Source organism: Chiloscyllium plagiosum, chromosome 41 (genome assembly GCF_004010195.1).
Source record: "Chiloscyllium plagiosum isolate BGI_BamShark_2017 chromosome 41, ASM401019v2, whole genome shotgun sequence".
NCBI lineage: Eukaryota > Metazoa > Chordata > Chondrichthyes > Orectolobiformes > Hemiscylliidae > Chiloscyllium > Chiloscyllium plagiosum.
In genome coordinates, this window is record NC_057750.1 from 18,304,362 (window position 1) to 18,326,238 (window position 21,877).

General features: G+C 43.6%; 1 long non-coding RNA gene across 1 annotated transcript in view; it reads right to left on the reverse strand.

Annotated features, from left to right (window-relative positions):
* Positions 1–6,600, reverse strand: part of LOC122542908 — a 14,951-nt gene extending 8,351 nt beyond the window's left edge. Inside the window, exon 1 of the long non-coding RNA XR_006309883.1 lies at positions 6,410–6,600. This is a non-coding gene — a long non-coding RNA (uncharacterized LOC122542908). The remainder of the gene's footprint in view (positions 1–6,409) is intronic.
* Positions 6,601–21,877: the final 15,277 nt, after the last annotated feature.

Consider the following 21,877-nt stretch of genomic DNA (forward strand, 5'->3'; position numbering starts at 1 on the left):
TATGAATAGGAAGGGTTTGGAGGGATATGGGCCGGGTGCTGGCAGTTGGGACTAGATTGGGTTGGGATATCTGGTCGGCATGGACGGGTAGGACCGAAGGGTCTGTTTCCATGCTGTACATCTCTATGACTCTAATTAACAGTGAGTGAAGCAATGAGGGCGCTGTCTCAGCAGTCTTCGAAGAAACATTAGAATTGTATAAAATTCTGGTTAGTTGTCATTTGAAGCACTGCGATATCATCTGGCACATTAGGAAGAGATACTTTGGCTTGGGAGAGATGTGAACACAGATTTACCAGAGTGATTCAGAGCATAAAACACAAAATTTTGATGGAGGTCTAAAAATGACTTGTTTTCCCTGGAAAACGTAATCTGACTGAAGTGTTTCAGGAATTATCCCGCATTAGTTCATTGTTCTGGCTTTGAGCACACATTTATTTGTCAGAGCTCAACCCTTTCCTGAACTAATTGGATGAATTAATTTTTAAGGAGCAGGGGGTGTATCTGACCAAGTACAACAGTTTCCTGCAATTGACTGGTTTCCTGTTTTAACTTCAAGCACACAATGAGTTCAGTGCCAGTGGCTATGTGAATGAACTGGAAATATTTTGCATGCTTATTTTGTTCGCCCCTTGCTGGAACACTGTGATAAAACAAACTGCAAAATGCTGGTTATATGAAATCAAAACAAAAAAGACTTCTAAGCATACCAAAATTATATGAATCTGTAATGATACCCATCCAGGACCAATCACAAAAGTGGCAGCAACCATTCAGTTAGTAGTTCCCTCACCGCTGGAAGGTTGAGGGTGGAAGGATATTTTATTCATTCATGGGACATGGATTTCGTTTTTTATGCCAGTATTTATTTCCCATCTTTAGTTTTAATTGAACGGCTGCATCCCAAGTGGTGTAGGTAGACCCAGATTAGCCGTTAGGGAGGGACATCCAGGGTTTCGGTCCAGCACCTCTGAGGGAATGGCCGTATATTTCCTGCTGTTAATATTAAAAGTGACCTTTGACTTGGGAGATGTCTGATGTAATCTCTGTCCCAATTTCATCACCTTCATCTTTGCGAGGCCTGGGGATGGAATGCCCAGAATTGATCGCCTCTGCGTTCCAAGGGAGTAGGCCTCCTGTGTTCCGAATGCCTTCATACAGCAGGTGCCGTTCTCTGATCACAACCCGATGTGAGTGGAGCTCGTTCTGTTCAGTGCCAGGGTAAGGTCCGTGTACTCACCCTTTAACAATCTGCTGCTGGAGGACGAGCGGTTCTGCATCTCATTTCGTTGGTTCTGGGTCGGGAAGGAAGCGGGGGACTTCCCCTCCTTGAGGCCTTGGTAGGATGTGGGCAAGACTCACATCTGCATCTTCTGTCACCAGCACATGTGGGAGTAGAGGAAAAGGTATAAATCCAGGATTGAGGAGTTGGCGGAAAGGCGCACGACCTGGAGTCATGCTTCAGTCAGCCTGGACTCAGGCCTGTGGGAGGCATTTAAAAAGCAGGCTGCGCTCTGTGATCTGTGAGTGCACATGTGTAGTCGCGAGTCTGGTTCCTCTGGGATCTGGACCATGGTTTCCCGCTTCTTCTGCTTGCTGGTAAAAAAAGCACGGGATCCCACGTTTCGGATCCAGGAGGCATCAGGACCCAAGTGACGGACTACTAGACAGTAAGGAGTGCAGATGCTGGAAGCCAGAGTCAATAGATGTGGTGCTGGAAAAGCACAGCAGCTGAGACAGCATCCGAGGAGCAGGAAAGTCAACGTTTAGGGCTGAAACCCTTCATCAGGACTGGAGAGGGGAAGGGGACCTCAGGGTTTTCGAGGGAGGGAGTTGGAGCTGGGGGAAGGGTAGGTGGGACGTTGATAGGTGGATGCAGGTGGGGTGGGTTATTGTGATTGGTCAGTGGGAAGGGTGGACTGGATAAGTGAGTGGGAAGATGGACAGATTAGATCAGGTCAGGGAGGTGAGGAGGAGGTGGAGGGCTGCACATGTGATAAGGCTGGAGGAGGAGGGATTTTGAACCTGGTGGGTAATCAATATTAAGGCCATTGGGCTGTAAGCTTGACAGACAAAATATCAGGGGTTGCTCCTCCAGTTTATGTTTGGCCTCACTCTGACAGTGTAGTGGGAACAAGATAACATCTAGAGGCTGGACCTGAGGATCTAGCAGCAGTACCCTCAATTTTAATAATCTCACAAGGGTGCACAAAGTCAGTGAACATGACGTCTCTTACCCAAGCAGTTGCATTCCCGGGCACTCCAGACTCACACCTAAAATATAACTTTAGTTTTCCCTTCAAACTGGTATTCTTGTGAATTGGGAGAAAGCAAGCCCAGCAGATGCTGGAGATTAGAGTCGAGGAGGGTGGTGCTGGAAAAGCACAGCAGGTCAGGCAGCATCCGAGGAGCAGGAAAATCAACGTTTCGGGCATAAGCCCTGATGAAGGATTTTTGCCCGAAATGTTGATTCTCCTGCTCTTTGGATGCTGCCTGACCTGCTGTGCTTTTGCAGCACTACACTCTCAATTCTTGTGAATTGTCCTGATGTGTGCCAGTTGAAAAGCTTTGACAGAATGCACCTTTCCTCAGCAATACTTAAACATTGAACTGTCAGCTAGTGAAGACAATTCCTCATCACTGGTCTTTAGGATAGGGACATTTGAAATCGTGAAAATACAGAATGAATGGAATTTGAAGAAGCTTGGGCATGGAGGTAAATAGATCGCTAAACTGTTACAAAAAATAGTTCATATGTTTAATGGAGTGCTGGACTTTGATCTAAGAGAACTAGCAAAAGCAGGAAGTGAGAAATTACATTACAGTCTTATAAAGCCCTTATTAGACCACACGTAGGTCTTGGCACCACACAAAATATAGGTCTTGGCACCACACCTTAGAAAGAAGGGAGGGAGTGCAGTGTGGATCTACCAGAATATTACACAGGGTCCAAAGATTAATTTATAAAGGAATTAAAATGTTAATGAATGATTTGATTGAAGTTTTCTACACTGTATTGAATGCATTACCATCACTGAAACTCTTCCTATCAAAATCCTGGGCGTTATCATTTACTAGAAATTGAACTGGATCAGCCCTATTAATACTGTGGCTACAAGAGCAGGGTTAACATTCACACGACATCAGGTTATAAGCCAACAGGTTTATCTGGAAGTACAGATACTTACTACTTGACAAAGGAGCAGTGCTCTAAAAGCTTGTACTTCCAAATAAACCTGTTGAACTATAACCTGGTGTTGTGTGATTTTTAACTTTGTCCACCCCAATTCAACACCGGCACATCCACAAGAACAGGTCAGAGGCTGGGAATTATTCAAGTAACTCACTTCCCCAAAGTCTGTCCACCATTTATAAGTGAGGTGATGCATTTTGGGGAGGTCAAATACAGAAGAAAATGTATAGTAAATGCCAGGACCTTCAGGAACATTGGGATCTTATATAAGTATAAAAGTTGGCAAGTCATGTTGCAACTGTGGTCAGGCCACATTTGGAATATTGTGCGCAGTTCTGATCACTGCACTATAGGAAGGATGTGGAAGCTTTGGAGATGGTTCTGAAATTTACTATGATGTTGCCTGGTTTGGACTGCTTTTGCTATAAAGAAAGGTTGGACAAACGTCGATTGTTTTCAATAGAGTATCGAAGGCTGAGGGGTGATCTGATAGAAGTATATAAAATTTAGAGAGGCATGGACAGGATGGATAGTTGGAGTGTCTCTCCCAGGTTCAAACACTGGGGGGATAGATTTAAAGTCAGAGAGGAAAAGATTTAAAAAGACATGAAGGGCAACTTATTTACAGAGAGAATGCTTCTTATGTGGAATGAACTGCCAGAGAAAGTAGTGGATGCAGGTAAAGTTTAAAAGATATTTGAATAAATAATGAATAAGAAAGGTTTGGAGGGATCTGGGCCAAATGCAGGCAGGTGGGACTAGTTTGCTTTGGGAATATTTTCAGCGTATAATAGTTGGACCAAAGTGTCTGTTTCCATGTTGTATAACTCTATGATTATGACTCTGTACAAGGAAAGGTTATTACACAGAGCATAGTAGGTGCTTGAAGCGCCCTGACAGGGGAGGTGGTAGAAGCAGACACAATAGCAAAGTTTAAGAGGCATTTAGACAAACACAGAGTCACACAGCACGGAAACAGACCTTTTGGTCCAATCATCCGTGCTGACCAGACATCCCAATCTGACCTAGTCCCATTTGCCAGCATCTGGCCCATATCTATCTAAACACCTAAACCCTTCCTATTCATAAACCCATCTTTTAAAAATTATAATTGTAGCTGCCTCCATCACTTTCTCTGGCTACTCATTCCATACACCCACCACTCTCTGCGTGAAAAGGTTACTCTTCAGGTCCTTTTTAAATCTTTCCTTAAACCTATATCCTCTAGTTTTGGGCTCCCTCATTCTCGAAAAAAGACCTTGGCTATTCACACTATCCATGTCACTCATACTTTTATAAGCTATAAGGTCTCCCCATAGCCTCTGACGCTCCAGGGAATAAAGCCCCAGCCTATTCAGCCTCTCCCTATAACTCAAACCCTCCAGTCCCGGCAACATCCTTGAACAGGCAGGAACAGGAAGATGATGACCATGTACAGACAGGTGGGATTAGTTGAGAATAGCATCATGATTGGCACAAAAAGCACTTGTTCCTGTGCTGTTCTGTTCTATGCTCTAGGCCTGAGTGTTATTTGAATACTCCCCACTTATCCTCACTGATGCAGCTCCAGCAACACTCAAGAAGCTCGACACCATCCATGGCAATTCAGCCTGCTTTATTATCACTCCATCCACCATCTTCAACATTCACTCCCTTCACAACCAGCGCACAAAGGCAGCTGTGTGTATCATCTACAAGACATATTGCACCAACTCACCAAGGCTCCTCCAACAGCACTTTCCAAATCTACCTAGTAAATCAAGGGTAGCTAATGCTTGGAAACACCACTACTTACAAGACAACAGCCCCCCCACCATCTCCCCACTCCCCCTCCCCAACCAAGCCTCAAAGTATTCCAACTTATAACTGTATATTTATTTCTTCAGTGTCGCTGGGCCAAAATCATGAAAAGTCCTGTCCATCTCAAAGAGGGCTCAAAGACTTCAAGAAGGCAGCTCACCACCTTCCCAAGGAGCAGTTAGGGGTGGGCAGTAAATACTTATCTAGTCTGTGGTTCCCACATTATGTGAACAAATATAAAAGTGTAGCATCAGGGAGTGCCACTTCCTCCACTCTGTAAAACAACTGTTTGGCCAGCATTCTTTGCTTTCTTTCCATGAACTTTGTAACTAAGCTGCCACCGTTCCATTCATTCCGTGAGTTTTGATGCTAACAGGTCTTTGAGATCGCTTTGCCAAATGCCTTATATACGCTGCATTAGCCTTAACTCTGTTATCCTCACTTCAGGAACATTTTCAAAGTGCTTGACAACGTTATTCAAACAAACTTTACTTTGCAAAAATTTGTAATGGTTTATACTTACTAAGCAATATTTTTCCAAGTGTCAATTAACTTTGTCCCCTGGCCTGAAGTTACTGAGTTATCCCTCTCCCTATTAATAAATAGGGGTGCAATGTTTGGAATCATTCAGTCCTCTGAATCACTCACATAGCGAAAGATAATTAGACAATTATAGGCAGAGCCTCTATAATTTCCAAACTTACTTTATTAGCAAACTAGGTTGTAGCTTATCCAGACCAGGTGACCGTTCCACTTCAAATATTGTCATTTTAAAAATATATTTTCATCAGCATGTGTTCTATCTGATCTCTACTGCTCCTCTCCTGATTCGATCTTTGAGTCTCTATTTCCTCTTGCAGTTCTCCTTTTTATTTTCTATATCAAGGCTGGTTCTCTTTCGTCTTTTGAAAAAGATAGCTGGCATAAACCTTCCATTTTTATTTCATTTTAACCTCTACAGGCAGGGGTTTAAAGGGTGCGACATGGGCTATAATGAGATGTAATGTGTGGCAGAATTGGGGGGACAAGTATCATGAGGCCCATTTTAATATGGAGATTTTATCTTGCTCCATATTTAATACTTTTCTGATGTGGGTGAGGCAAGATTCTTGCTCGGCAATGCGAGATGCCAATTGATGGTCATTATTGATTGTTAGCAGCCAAACGCACCTCATTCATGTTCAGACTCCCATCTTACCAAACTTACTAAATATTGATCAAACTCAACAAGGAAACCAGATTTCATTTTAACCTACATATCCAGGAAGATCAGGCTTTGGAAGACTTCATTCCCTTCTCCGAAAATGTGTCTACTCTGTTCCTAAACTATCTCCTCTTTGAAGGTACCTCCATTGTTCAATCAATATTTTTTCCATCAATTCATATGAGCCAAACATTTTTTTCCAACTCACCGACCTTTGTTCTCCTAATGTTGAGCATTTCTGGCTTTTTCTTTCTTGTCTATTTGCATAACTGCCATTAATCTTATAATGTTACCATCACTGTTCCGCAATTGATATCCAAATCAAACATGTATTTGTTCAAACACAGTCCTCAGAACTAGATTCAGCATTATTCCCTTCCTTGATGGACTGGAAAAATGTTGTTGAAGCAATGTCTTTGCTGCACAAATTTCAGGAAGCTTCCCCACCCCCCTCCCATGCTGTAACTATCCTAGTCTGCCATATGGTCAGATAATATTATGGCAACTCATACTCACACGCTAGCAGCATTGAAGTCAAACATTATCACAAATCTACAGCTCCTTTGTCTTGTTGTAATGCGTTTTGCTCCTCTGTTCCCTTCTCATTATTTGGTGGCCTATAGATGATAGATTTGGATGGGCCCCTCCCATATCCACTGCTTTGTAATACTTTGATGAGTATTTTTATTTTATTTCAATTTTTCCATCCTATCTTTCCTAAAAAAATTGTAATCATGAATATTATAGGCATCCAATCCTTCTTTTATTTAACCAGGTCTGTTATAGTCACAATATCTTAGTATTATATAGCAATTTCTGTTTATTCACTATTCATTCACAGGGTGTGCTCATCACTGCCAAGACCAGCATTTATTTCTCGTTTTCCAATTCTCCTGGAGAAGGTGGTAGTTTATCATCTTCAGGAATTACTGCAATCCCTTTCAGATGGCAGTTAAGAATCAGCCACATTAACGTGCATCAAGAATCACAAGTAGGGCAGGCTAGGTGAGGATAGACAAGCAGGAGGCTGGAAGAACACAGCAGGCCAGGCAGCACCAGGAGGTGGAGAAGTCAATGTTTCGGGGGTAACCCTTCTTCAGGACTGGGGGTGGGTGTAAGGAGAGCTGCAGATAAAGTGAGGGGGTGGGGGAGAGTTTTGGGTGGGGAGAGTGGCGGGGTGTTGAGGTAGGGATAGATAAATAAAGGTTCAGAGTGCAACCTGATTGGTCAATGGGAGGAATGAATCTGGTTGGTAGCTGGAAGGAAGGGTTGATGAGAGGAGTTGGAAGGGAGGGGAAAGAGCTAGAAAGGGAGTCGGGGGATGGGAAGGGAGGTTATTTGAAATTGGAGACCTCAATGTTGAGTCCTCCAGGCGATAGGCTGCCCAGGCGGAAGAAAAGGTGTTGTTTCTCCAATTTGCAGTCTGATTTGCTGTGGCAATGGAGGAAGCCAAGGTTGGGAATGTTGGAAAGGGAGTGGTAAGGGAGGTCCAGCTGAGATGTTTGGCTCACTGGTGTAGAGAAGGCCACAATGGAAGCTCGGATACTATAAAGAAGGTTGGAAGAAAGGCAGGTGAACCTCAGTCTCACCTGGAAGGACTGTTTGGGGCCCTGGATAGAGGTGAGGGGTGTTATGCCAGCAGGTTTTGCATCTTTTCTGATTGCAGGGGAAGGTACCTGAGGGTTCGGGTGGTTGTGGGAAGAGTGGCATGAACCAAGGATTGGCGAAGGGAACAGTCCTTGCGGAAAGCAGAGATGGGTGGGGAGGGGAAGATAGCAAACTTCATTCCCTAAAGAAATTTGGTGAACCAGATGCGTTTTTATAGTAATCACAATGGTTTTATGGCCCTGCTGAAGGGCTTATGCCTGAAACGTTGATTCTCCTGCTCCTGGGATGCTGCCTGATCTTTTCCAGCACCACAATCTTAACTTTCATGGTCAATGTTGGATGAGTTTATAATTATAGATTTATTAACTGAATGTCAGTTATCTCTACAGCTATCTTGCTGGGATTTGAATACATGCTCCTGTGATATTAGCTTGTGGATTACTAGTCTGGCAACGTTACCATTATGCCAACATCTCTCCATACATATGTTTGGAGATAGTGGTATTTACCACTACATGCATTTATACAAAGGCACTCTAAGCCCATCTTAAGCTGCCTTGTTTTACCCTATAACCGATTTCTCCTATGGCTGAATTTCTTTTCATTCTAATGTTATTTGTTTTCTGTGCAGCTTGTTTATCTTCCCCTTTGTTAAACACTATCGGTTAAAGGTTGGTTAACCCTATCCAGGCATATAGTTTGCCAGACAGAGTTTTATTCCAACTCACACATCACAAACCTTCAGCATTACTTATGACTTGTTTCCCGTACACATACACACAGCTAATTGCTCATCCAACTACCCCCTAATTAATGTTGAATGATCACCCACTCAACCAGTTCCATTGGGCTCAGGCATCCCTGTCAGATGATTGCACTTTCATCCCGGGATTTTGTCCCAGTAGATTAATTTGACTTCTCTCTGTGGGATAGAAATGTTTACTCTCCCATCAAGGACATTGGTTCCCAAACACTTGATCTGCAACTAGAGCTGTTCCTAAAGGAGAAGAGGGGCCCAGACAAAGCACATTGTACTGGGCACCTTCACACACCCTGCCCCTTCAGCTTTTCCTTCTGGTTCCTCCCAAGTCTCCATGGTCCCTGCACAGGGCTCCCCCGAATGTGGACAGTTCTGGCTGCAACTTATTTATTATGTTCAAATATCACATGTCCCCAGGCAACCCAGAACTGTGAACCCCTCTCTCCTGCAGCTACCATGAGTTGATTGTTGGAAACCCATCTGATTCACTAATGTCCTTTAAGGAAGAAAACCACTCTCCTACAGATCTGGGCTCTAGACCCACAGCAATGTGGTTTACTCTTAATTGCCTTCTGGGCAGTTAGGGATGGGTAATAAATGCTGGCCTAGCATTTATTACCTGGCCAGTAATGCCCTCATCCCATGAAAAAAAAAGACAAAAATGAAGATGAAAACATCCCTATCATAACAGGGTCTGAGGTGTTGGGGTAGGTAAAGGTCATTGAGAAAAAAACTGCCAACACAAATTGAAGATGAGGTGCACAGAATTCCCTGGAAATTATCACTGAGGAGGGATGACCAATTTCCAATGATTTCAGCTACAACAATGAATAAACTACCTGTTTCAGCAGAGAACAAGTTCTCTGTGAAGAAGATCCAAGAGACTGAAGATTATAATTTCTAGATGTTCTCCATTCCCTTTGCAATGTCCTGCACATTTTCTGCAATGTCCACTACCCTGACTTCAGGGAACTCACTAGATTCACATCAGCAGCTGCCAGAACACTTGTCTCTCCCCATAACTATTGAAACTCCATCACCACATTATTCCAATGCTTGATGATGTTCCCAAACCGCCTTATTGGCCCCTGAAATAATTCCATGAAGATCCGTATCCTGTAACCAACTCACCCTTTACTTACATGTGCACAGTACATGACTCTGACCCAGCTAGCTCAGAGCCTGCACTCGAGTGATCAGAACCCCTGAAACTCCCGTTTATATTCTGTCAGCCAGGGTTCCCTGATTGAACCAGGTTTACACACCCAATCAGGAACTCATATTTTATGAAGTCCACCTGGCTGATCTTTTTCCAATCACTGCAGTACTGTCCAATCTCATTGTATCATGCCCTCCTTTCACACTGTCTCTGCCCTTGCCATATTCAGTACTGAAAACTGTTCTGTGAAGGCCATCCATCTGGGCCACATTTCTGTTCTCTCTCTCTCCCAATCCTGTGATGATCACAGATCTCTCAGTGGAACCAGGAAATTTTCAATTCCCATGTGACCTGACTTGGGTTGTTTACATTTGAAATCAGAAGTGACTTTCCAGCAGTGTTTATTGTTATGAAGGGCTACAATAGAGTAACAAACCTTATCCAGTGGTTAAGGAGACTAGTTGAGATGACAATCATTTAAAAATGATTCTTTTATGGGCTCTGAGTGTCTTCGCTGTCATTTATTGCCCATTCCTAGTTTGCCCCTTGGGAAGGTGGTAGCAAGCTACATTCTTAAACCACTGCAGTCCATGATGATGTTCTATGATTTTGTGGGAGGAACAGTTTAGGAACTTGAAGGAGACCTGGCACTTTCCAGACAATTGAGCACTTCTGAAATTTAAAAAAATCACACGACAACAGGTTTATTTGGAAGCACTAGTTTTCAGAGCTCCGTTCCTTAATCAGTGGTTGTGGTTGTTAAGATCATGCCCACAGAATGTATAACCAAAGGAGTCCATTGTCATGGAGATATGATATAGTAAATAATCTGAGATTAAAGCTGTCATCTTTTAGAATGGGATATACTGGTTTCTGTTCTTTGTTATGTAAATCTCAGAACTTCTTTCAAATTACATTCTCAAATTAGCTTAGTTTTTCGAACAATAGGTGTGAAGTCTGCCTGTGTCTCAGTGTTTAGTCAGACGGACAAACCCTCTGTGTAGTTTTACAGAGTTTTACATGGATTCATGCAATTTTTGAGCAAAATGAAATGTAATACTGCAAAAACAAATTCACCCCTTAAGCTTATATGTGTGCGCAGGTAGGAGCAACAGAGTGAGCGTGCATGTGAGTGTCTGCGTGTGGGTGTGTGTGCACGTGATAGAGTGTGTGTATATGTGTAAGCTTGGTTAAGTGTGTGTGTCAGTGTGATGGGGTTAGTGTGGGGGGTGTATTTGTGTGTATATGAGAGAGAGCTTGTGTGTGAGGGAGGGTCTGCGTGGTTGAGTGTGTGAGCATGTAAGAGTGCCTGTGTATGTGTGTTTGTGTGTGAGTGTATAGTGCAGTGGGGTCACCTATAGTGTAACATGAACCCAAAGTCCCGGTTGAGGCCATCCCCATGGATATGGAACTTGGCTATCAGCTTCTGTTCAACCATTCTGCATTGTTGCTTGTCCCGAAGTCCACCTTGGAGGATGGTCAGCTGAAGGTCCGAGGCCGAATGTCCCTGACTGGGAGGGAACACGCCTGCGTGGTGATTGTTGTGCAGTGTCCATTCATCCGTTGCTGTAGCCTCTGCTTGGTCTCACCAATGTACCATGCCTCAGGGCATCCTTGCCTGCAGCATATGAGATAGACATTGTTAGCTCTCTGAAAGCTAGTGCTTCCAAACAAACCTGTTGGACTATAACCTGATGTTGTATGATTTTTAACTTTGACCACCCCAGTCCAACACAGGCACCGCCAAGTAGTCACTGCTCTAATATAAGAAATGTGGCAAACAATTTGCATACAGCAATCTCCCACTTACAACAAAGTGACCAGTTCATCTGTTTATGTGATGTTGATTGAAGGATAAATATTGGCCTGGACTCTGGGGAAAACTCGACTATTCCTATTTGAGTACATGTCATGGGACTTACCAGAGGGTAAGGTTGGTATCTTAAGAGAAGATCTGTGTATTGGCAATATTATTCAATAGAATAATCTGATCTCATGACAGTTGTTCAGGGAGAAATATTCCCTTTTAAGAGAACACCCCACGAGCAGTGCAGCATTCCATTGGTTTCAGTGTCCGTCAAGTTTATGTATTCAAATTCTCTGAGTCTAACCCTTAATATTAAATCTTATGATCAGGAGAGAAGAATATGGTCTCTCAACTATGGCTGATGCCTCAGTAAACAATAAGCACAATAAACATGGGAATAAACAGTGTCATGGTCTTGATTTGTCAAAATCAAATCTCCAAAGACTGCACCGTGCCTCAGCTGGTGAAGGGAGTATGCAATAAACTGTACAGAGCTGGTGGACTCAGCTTCAACTCTCACTTTGTGTAAAGCTGTGTACTTTGTGCACCTGATGACAATGTCAGTGTCAAAGGAGTTAATTTATTCACCAGGTCACCATTTCATAGGAGAGCAATGACAGCTCTCCTTGGTGTCCTGACCAATATTTCTCCCTGAACAACTGTCATGAGATCAGATTATTCTATTGAATAATATTGCCAATACACAGATCTTCAGACTGACTGCTCTACTCTCACCTTGATACTTCACAGCTTTCTCTCATCCTCTCAGCAAAACCATCAACATTTTTTGATTAGATTACAGTGTGGAAACAGGCCCTTCAGCCCAACAAGTCCACACCGACCCGCCGAAGCACAACCCACCTATACCCCTACATTTACCCATTACCTAACACTACGGGCAATTTAGCATGGCCAATTCACCTTCCCTGCATATCTTTGGACTGTGGGAGGAAACCGGATCACCCGGAGGAAACCCACGCAGACACGGGGAGAATGTGCAAACTCCACACAGTCAGTCGCCTGAGGCGGGAATTGAACCCGAGTCTCAGGCGCTGTGAGGCAGCAGTGCTAACCACTGTGCCGCCTTACCTCCTTCTCTTCACTCTTCTCTTCTCTCTGTTCACCATATCAACAATATTCACTTCAAACTCTCATTGTGGTCATGAGTTCCATTTTTTTTATTCATTTGTGGGAAGTGGGCATCACTGGCTGGCCAGCATTTATCGGCCAACCCTGATGAAGGGCTTTTGCCCAAACATAGATTTTCCTGTTCCTCGGATGCTGCCTGACCTGCTGTGCTTTTCCAGCACCACATAATTTTGACTCTGAACTCCAGCATCTGCAGTCCCCATTTCTGCCCAGCATTTATTGTCCATTCCTAGTTGCCTTTGAGAAGGTGGTGGTGAGCTGCCTTCTTAAACCCTCACAGTTCACATACTGTAGGTTGACCCCTAATACTTTTAGGGTGGGAATCCTCACCACCCTTTGGGTAAAGGGGTTTTTATTGAATGCATCAGTAGATTTATTCGTGATTATCTGACATGATTCAAGAAAAACATATTGGTCCATTCAAACTCAGTGACCTCACTGGCACCAAACATAAAAGTACATACAGGAGAGAACTGCACCAGCCTGCACTGCATTTGATAAAATTATGGTTGATAGAATCATGGTCATAGGGTCATAGAGTTATACAGCACAGAAACAGACCCTTAGGTCCAACCTTAGGCTGAACATAATCCCAAACTAAACTAGTTCTACCTACCTCCTGGCCCATATCCCTCCAAATCTTTTCTATTCATGAGCTTAGCTAAGTATCTTTTAAACATTGTAACTGTGCCCCACATCCACTGCTTCCTCAGGAAGTTCATTCAACACATGTACCAATCTCTGTGCTGAAGATTTGCCCTCATATCTCTCCTTAAAGATATTCCTTCCCCCCCCCACCCCCACCCCAAGTCTTGAAATCCCCATCCTAGGGAAAACACACTTACCATTAGCCTATCTTAAAGAAACAGAGAGAAAGTGAGGGCTGCAGATGCTGGAGATCAGAGCTGAAAATGTGTTGCTGGAAAAGCGCAGCAGGTCAGGCAGCATCCAAGGGACAGGAGAATCGACGTTTCGGGCATAAGCCTGAAACGTCGATTCTCCTGTTCCTTGGATGCTGCCTGACCTGCTGCGCTTTTCCAGCAACACATTTTCAGCTCAGTATCTTAAAGAAACAAACAACTTACAATTGACTGATGTTCGAACTACAAAGGAAACTGTTAAGAGCTCAACTCCTTGTTGAATTATCAGTTTTACAGACTTGTGTTAAATAATGGGGAAGGGGAAAGCCCTCTGTTCAGCAGGTGCAAAGGTGAGTGATTCTGAATGCTTTTCTTTTATCTCTCATTCATTCCTCTACCAAAAATGGGTTTTGGACTTCAATTCTTTCTGAAGTGCAGCAAAGTTAACAGTTGAAAGTGGGCATACTCATGGCATTCCTGATGCTTATTCCACTTGAACTCATCCGCCACACATTCTCTTGCCCTCTACACCACAAAAGTATTCATCAGCATCTTGGCGATTCTTGAAATTTTGGGGTGGGGGACATTTTGTACTCTCTAGCCTGTGTCACAAAGCTGGTCCCTTTTTACTAAAAGCTCTTCCTTTTCTCAAGGGTATTGTGTCCTGGGTTTTTTTCAGAGGGGTTGTAAACAGCTCCCGGTTCTGATTAGACTGGCTTGGTACAGAGATTAAAGGGTATTGATGAGCTTTTTTGCTTATATGTAAACAGATGAGACTTCAAGTCAAAGTGGTCATGTGTTAGAAGTGTCCTGTATAATGAAAGGGGAGTGGTTAGCTCTCTAGCTGAGCAATTCCGTCTAAAACTAGTTAGGAGTTCAGCTGTGTGGAAACAGGCTGTGAAACTCTCTCTCTCTTTCTGCCCTTCTCACTTCAACCTTAAGCATATGCTCCGTTCTTTTTTTCCAAGTGAGGGTTTGATTATTGGGACTGTTACGTATAGTCGGAACAACATAATTAAGTCTAGTTTGGATAGACTAAGTTCTGTAGAGTTCCTTTATTCTGTTCTTTGTGTTTCATTGTGTAATTTTGTGAATACATTTCTGTCTGTTTGAAAACCAAATAGTCAACCTAGCTGACTTACTCCAGGTAATTTTCACTGTACACTTACTGAAACAAATTGCAAAGATATGGTCTGGGCTGTCTGCTTAAGAATGTTTTGAGTGGTCTGGCCTAGTCCATAAACCTGTCCTTCTACGACCAGCTCAATGCTCATTCTAGACCAGTCTCCTGCCACCGTTCACAGGGATCTGGGAACCATCCTGTGTGGTCTCTTTGCCTTCATCTGCTCACATTCCAGCATGCTGCTTGGGGTCTCATGCTCTGGCCCAAAAAAAGCCCCAAAGAAACCATTCCTGGGCCCCGAGAAAATTCCTGACCTTGCAGTCTATGCAACCTTCACTACTGATTGACAGCCCATGAAAATTGTGGGAGTCAAAGTGAGTCAGAAAGACAGTGCAGTCTTCTCACTGCACTTTGTCTAATGGCCCCTCATTTTGGTCTCCTCCACAAACCTCCAAGCATACAATATCAGTCACTTCTTCATCTTAAAAGATAAGATCATAATATTGAGGATCAGAAATAAGCCATTTATCCCATCAAATTTGCTCAGCTATTCAGTGAGATTCTGGCTAATCTGATAATACTTAACTCTATTTTCCTGACTTATTCCCATAATCCTTGGTTCACTTAGTGATTAAAAATTGTCCTTCTCAGCCTTGAATGCAGCAATAAAATAGACTCCGAACAACTACTTGAGGGTAAATCTATGGCACAGCAGTGGGTTCAAAAAATGACTGACGGGAATACAGGCCCACATGTTCCCTTTAGGGTGAAATGTAGGACCAAAAGGCCTGGAGAACCCTGGATATCTAGGAATATGTAGGATTGGATGAAAATGGAAGAACGACGCATAAAAGGTACATGGGGAGCAAAACATTGGGGGTCATAGAGGAGGACAGGAAGTGCAAGGGAGCTGAAGAAAGCAATTAGGAGAGCAAAGAGGGGATTTGACAAAATTGCGGGCAGGCAAGACTGGGGAGAATCCCAAGATAGTTTGCAAGTATTTCAAGTTGAAGAGAATAACCAGGGAATGGGTAGAGCCCATACGGCACCCAGGTGGGCAATCTATGTGTGAAACTAGAGGATATTGGTAGAGTGTTAGATGAGAACTTCACACCTGTCTTTACTTGGGAGAAGGAGGTGCATGTAAATAATTTGACTGCATGTACTGAGATGCTTTTGAGCAGATTGATGTAAGAAGCAAGGAGGTAAGTGGACCCATCCCCAGGTCCACATGAGTTATATCCAGGGAGAAGATTATAGGCATTCTGACCAAAGTTTTATAGTATCTCTTGCCACAGGGGAGACATCAGAGGACTGGAAGATAGGTATAGAATTATATAGAATCCCCACAATGTGGAATCAGGCCCTTCAGCCCAACAAGTCCACACTGACCCTCTGAAGAGTAACCAACCAGACCAATTCCCCTACATTTACCCCTGACTAATACACCTAACCAAAACATCCCTGAACACGATGGGCAATTTAGCATGGCCAACGCACCCTAACCTGCACAACTTTGGATTGTGGGAGGAAACTGGAGCACCCGGAGGGAACTCATGCAGACACGGCGAGAATGTGCAAACTTCCACACAGACCATCGCCCGAGGCAGGAATCGAGCCTGGGTCGCTGGCACTGTGAAGCAACAGTGCTAACCACTGGGCCACCGTACCGCCCCAAAATGTGGCTTTACTTTCCAAGAAGGGTGGTAGAGATAGACTAGGGAACTATAGACCAGTGAGTATAACATCAGTGGTAGGGATTAGTGTTGAGAAACATATCAACCATGATTGAATGGTAGACCAGACTTGATAAGGCAAATGGCCTAATTATGCTTCTGTATGTCATGGTCTTACCCTGATAAATGTGAGGTGATGCACTTTGGAAGAAGGACCAAGACAATGAAGTACTCAGTGAGTGGTAGGACACTAGGAAACTCAAAGGTCTTAGTGTGTTTGTCCACAGATTCCTGAAGGTGGCAAGAAGGGTTAAAAGGGTAAGAAGGCATTTGGGATGCTTGCCTTATCAGCAGTGGCATAAATTATACCAATGGTTTGGGAGGGGGGGGGGGGAGGGCATGCTGGAACTTTGGTTAGGCCACAGCTGGAGTATTATGTGAAGTTCTGGTCACTGCACTCTAGGAGGGATGTAATTGGATCTTACAAAAAAGAAGTTGCTGGAAGATCTCAGCATGTTGCAGCATCTGTGGAGAGAAATCAGAATTAACGCTTTGGGTTGAGTGATCTTTCCTTAGAACCCACCAGGATGTTGCCAGGAATAGAGCATTTAGCTATGAAGAGAGGCTGGATAAGCTCAGGTTGCTTTCTTTGGAGCAGACAAGATTGAGGGGGTTACCTATTAGAGGTGTATAAGATTACAAGGAGCATGGACAGGATGAATTGAAAGCAGCTGGTTCCCTTAGTTGAAGGGTCAATAACAAGGAGGTATAATTTTAAAGTGAAAGGCAAGAGGTTTAGAAGGGATTTGAGGAAAATCCTTCTCACTCACAGAGTAATGGGGTCTGAAAATATTGCCTGGGAAAGTAGTTGAGGTGCAAACTTCATAACTTTTAAAGAGTACTTGAATGAGCTCTTGAAGTGTCATAACACTCAAGGCTATGGTCCTAGTGTGGGAAAGTGGGAGTACTTTAGACAATTGGGTATTTTTTGTGGTGCAGACCTGAATGACCAAAGGGCCTCTTCTGTACCTGTATCATTCTATAATTTTAATTAACTTAATAGCCCAGTCTCCACAGCCCCCTGCCATAAATAATTCCACAAAGTAATTACAACCTGAGAGAAAAGAAATCCCCTTCATCTCTGTCCTAAGTGGGCACCCTTTTATTCTGAGATTCTGCCCTCTGTGCTAGGGTCTCCCATAAGTGGAAGCAATCTCTCCACAACCTACCCTGTCAAGCCCACCTAAGAATCTTATGTGTTTCAATCAGATCATCTTCCATTCTTTTGAACTCCAGCCAACTCAACCTCTGCTTGTAAGACAATCCCTCCATGCCAGGAATCAACTTTGCAAATGGTCTTTGGACTGCATCCAATGCCAGTGTATCTTTCTTTAGAGAAAGGGATCTTAAAAGATAAGGAAAACTGCCTACAGTTTTTCTGGGTGTGTTCTGACTACTGTTTTGTTTCATGCTTTGCAAGACCTCTCTGTGTTTATACTCCATTCCCTTTCAAGAAAAGTTAGAAGTCACATGATACCAGGTTATAGTCCAACAGGTTTATTTGAAATCACAAGCTTTCAGAGCGCTACACATTATTGCATGGACGAGTTGGACCGAAGGGTCTGTTTCTGTGCTGTGCATCTCTATGACACTATGAGTTCATCTGATGAAGGAGCAACACTCCGGAAGCTTGTGATTTTAAATAGACTTTTTGGACTATAATCTGGTATCATGTGACTTCTGACTTTGTCCACTGCAGTCCAACACCAGCACCTCCACACCTTTGAAATAAAGGCTAATAGCCCTTTCATCTTCCCTGTTATTCGTTGAACATTCCTGTGATTCATGCACAAGGAGCCCAAGTCCCTAGATGCTGCAGCTTGCTGCAGACTTTTTCTATTCAAGTGATATGCCATTATTCTATTCTTCGTGCTAAAGTGCAAAACCTCACATTTCTTCATTTATATTCCATCTGCCAAGTTTATGTTCATTTACCTAACCTGTCTGTATGTCTCTAAAGACCTTAAATCATGCCTTCCCACTATCCCCATCAGGTCACTCCTCAGCACTTTTGTTTCTAAATGGCCCAGCATGCTCAACCTTTCCTAATAACCTTTTCTGTTTTTACTCTGGATCTCCAGCATTTGCAATACTTTGTGTTTTCAACACATTGCTTCTTCTCTTCCAGGTATGCCCACCTTATAGAAGGTTTCTTCTCTCTGATGGTACTTATTTTTTATTCTTTCAACTAGTTCACCTTTACTGCTTTCTAGTTCACTCATAACATTTGAATTCACATGGATTTGGACTGAAGCTCCATTCTTGGTGTTTCAACTCCATCCAGGACTATAGGTAACGTCATGACACACAACGCTGCTCAGACAGAATGTTTCTATTATGTCCTAAAATCCACACTCAATGCAATGTATTGTCATATGTACATTCTCAACCTCTCTGTCCATCAGCACCACCTCATTGACCACCAAATTACAATTAGATTACCGACAGTGGGGAAACAGGCTCTTTGGCCAAACAAGTCCACACCACACCTCATAGGGAACAGTATGACGAGAAGCTGTCAATATCAGATAATCACCAAGAAAATAACAGGGAACTCAAAAGAGATTGGTTAACATCAAACAGTGATGAGAACGTGGGTCTCAATACTGCAGGAATTGTTAAAGTGAATAATGCAGAGAGGTTTGAAGAACTTGATCATTCACATTTGGCAAATAAAAGGAGCCTCAGCAAACAGACTTCTATACTGAATCAACACATTAAAACTTTACTGTGGATAAAGGGAAATAAGTACAAACTGGGAAGATGCAGGATGTCAGCTGATGAAGAGCTTATGCTCGAAACGTTGACTCTCCTGCTCCTCAGATGCTGCCCGACTGGCTGTGCTTTTCCAGCACCACACTTTTTGACAAAGGCAAATTCAGTAAAATAGATTGTCTCACATACAATTCTAGCAACAAGAAGAGAACCCCAGCTTTCAGCTTTAATAGAGAGAGGAAAAGCAGCTTCCAGCTTCATGATTCTCCAATAGCAACTGCTACTGAAGGCTAAAACTAAACAAAAATCCTGATTCTGTTTGGAGCTTGACCCCACCCATTCAGGCTGCTTCTATTGTTCCAACTTTTTAAAAATCCCCAAAGCCCCACAAGCTGTTTACTTGAATACCTTTGGAGCAGACTGCAAGCACCTGTCCCAACCTTTCTTCATAAAAAGAAACACGGCCAAATACACGTAAAGCCATTGTATTGTCACAATGATCATAGTTTATTTTATTAGGAACAGAATTTATTCTTTCAAAGATTCATTCATTTAATAATCAACTTCCGAGATCCAAGATGGTGGTGACCCAGCAAGTCTGAGTCTATAGTGCTCCTCCCAAGACTTGGGCAAAATGGGCCACCCGCCTTCACCACACTCATCAACTCATTTAAAATAGTTTTTACTTAATTAGTTGCTCTGTACTAAATTTAAACAGTCTAGTCTCCTGCAAAAATGACTAAGGCGAAAGGTGCACGCAGCTCTCAGCACACAGGAACCCCTCCCCCGTCCTCCCCCGCTGCAGCAGAGGCATCCGCAGCCACCCCAGGGGACTCACCTACGGTGGCGATTCCTTCATTGAAGAGTCCCAGAGCAGAAGGAACTCACTCTCGGCCGCGCTACAAAAGCACAACTGAGACATTGAGGAAATCGAGCACCGAATCAGAGGGGCGGAGCTAAAGGCCGCGACCTCCGAGACTACCGCAGAATCAGGTCGTCGAAAAAATATTAGTTTGCTGGGCCTTCCCGAACGGAAAGAGTAAAGTCAGCTTACAGCGTTCCTCGAGCAGTGGCTTCCACAGCTGTTAAATCTGGAGGCTGGATCAGGCCAGGTAAGGGTGGAATGGGCCTACCGGGTTGCAATGTGTGGGCCCAGCTCGAACCAGCGTCCCCGCCCAGTCCTGTTCCGGCTGCAGAGCTACAAGGAGCCCGTAGCCCAACACTTTAACTCCCCCTCCCACTCCACCAAGGACATGCAGGTCCTTGGACTCCTCCATCGCCAGACCATGGCAACACGACGGTTGGAGGAAGAGCGCCTCATCTTCTGCCTGGGAACCCTCCAACCACAAGGGATGAACTCAGATTTCTCCAGTTTCCTCATTTCCCCTCCCCCCACCTTGTCTCAGTCAAATCCCTCGAACTCAGCACCGCCTTCCTAACCTGCAATCTTCTTCCTGACCTCTCCGCCCCCACCCCACTCCGGCCTATCACCCTCACCTTAACCTCCTTCCACCTATTGCATTTCCAAAGCCCCTCCCCCAAGTCCCTCCTCCCTACCTTTTATCTTAGCCTGCTGGACACACTTTCCTCATTCCTGAAGAAGGGCTTATGCCCGAAACGTCGATTCTCCTGTTCCTTGGATGCTGCCTGACCTGCTGCGCTTTTCCAGCAACACATTTTCAGCTCTGATCTCCAGCATCTGCAGCCCTCACTTTCTCCTCTATTATTTATTTAAGACTTAATTGTATATCAATGTTTATGCTTGGGTTTTTTTATTTGTAAACTTGTAAAAACATGTTAAATTTTCAATAAAAATATCTCTAAAAAGAAATTAACTTCCAAAATGGGCCGGGGGTCAGGCTGGCAAATGTCTTGCAATAGGTGGCATGGTGGCTCAGTGGTACCAGGGACTTGGGTTCGATTCCAGCCTTGGCCCACTGTCTGTGTGGAATTTGCACATTTTCCTTGTGTCTACGTGGGTTTCCTTTGGCCACTCTGATTTACTCCCACAACCCAAGGGTAGGGGAATGGTTCTGGGTGGGTTACTCTTTGGAGGGCCGGTGTGGACTTATTGGGCTGAATGGCCTGCTTCCACACTGTAGGGATTCTATGAATAGTTTTGCCAAGAAAATTTTTTTAAAAATCTGTATATAGAACGGAGAGAGCAGAGTACTTTGAGAATAGAGAATTAAGAATAGCAATTGCATAACAGAGAGAGCAGACAACCCATTTAGCTTTTAAGTAATTATTAGACTGGGGTATTTATCTCTTTTGGAGTCAAGTAATAGCCATTAGACTTTATTCATTGCGTACACGTGAAATGACACGGCAGTATTTTAAAATCTTCAACGGAATTTTCTTTTGAATTTAAGTATGAAGGTGGCATAAGAATGGGAGGAGCTTAATACCTCTCCCACCCTTTTAGGCATTGAGTTCGAGATTCCCCCACCCTTTAAGAGAAAATCATTTTTCTCAAATTCCCTTGTAACCTTAAAACCAGTTACTGACCTCCCCCGCCCCCACACCCCAACTAAGGGGTAAGGTCTACTTATCTATTCTGACCACCTTCATAACTTCGTTCACTTCAATCAGCTCACCCTTAGCCTACTTTGTTGAAAGGAAAACGACGCTAGCCTTATCCAGTAACAAGAATAAGACAAGTGTGAATGTAAACAGACAATGAACTCAAAGATCACTTTGGTAGGCATTGGGAGAGGTCGGCGGAACACGTTTCTGATGAAAATCGAAACTGAATGTAAGTTT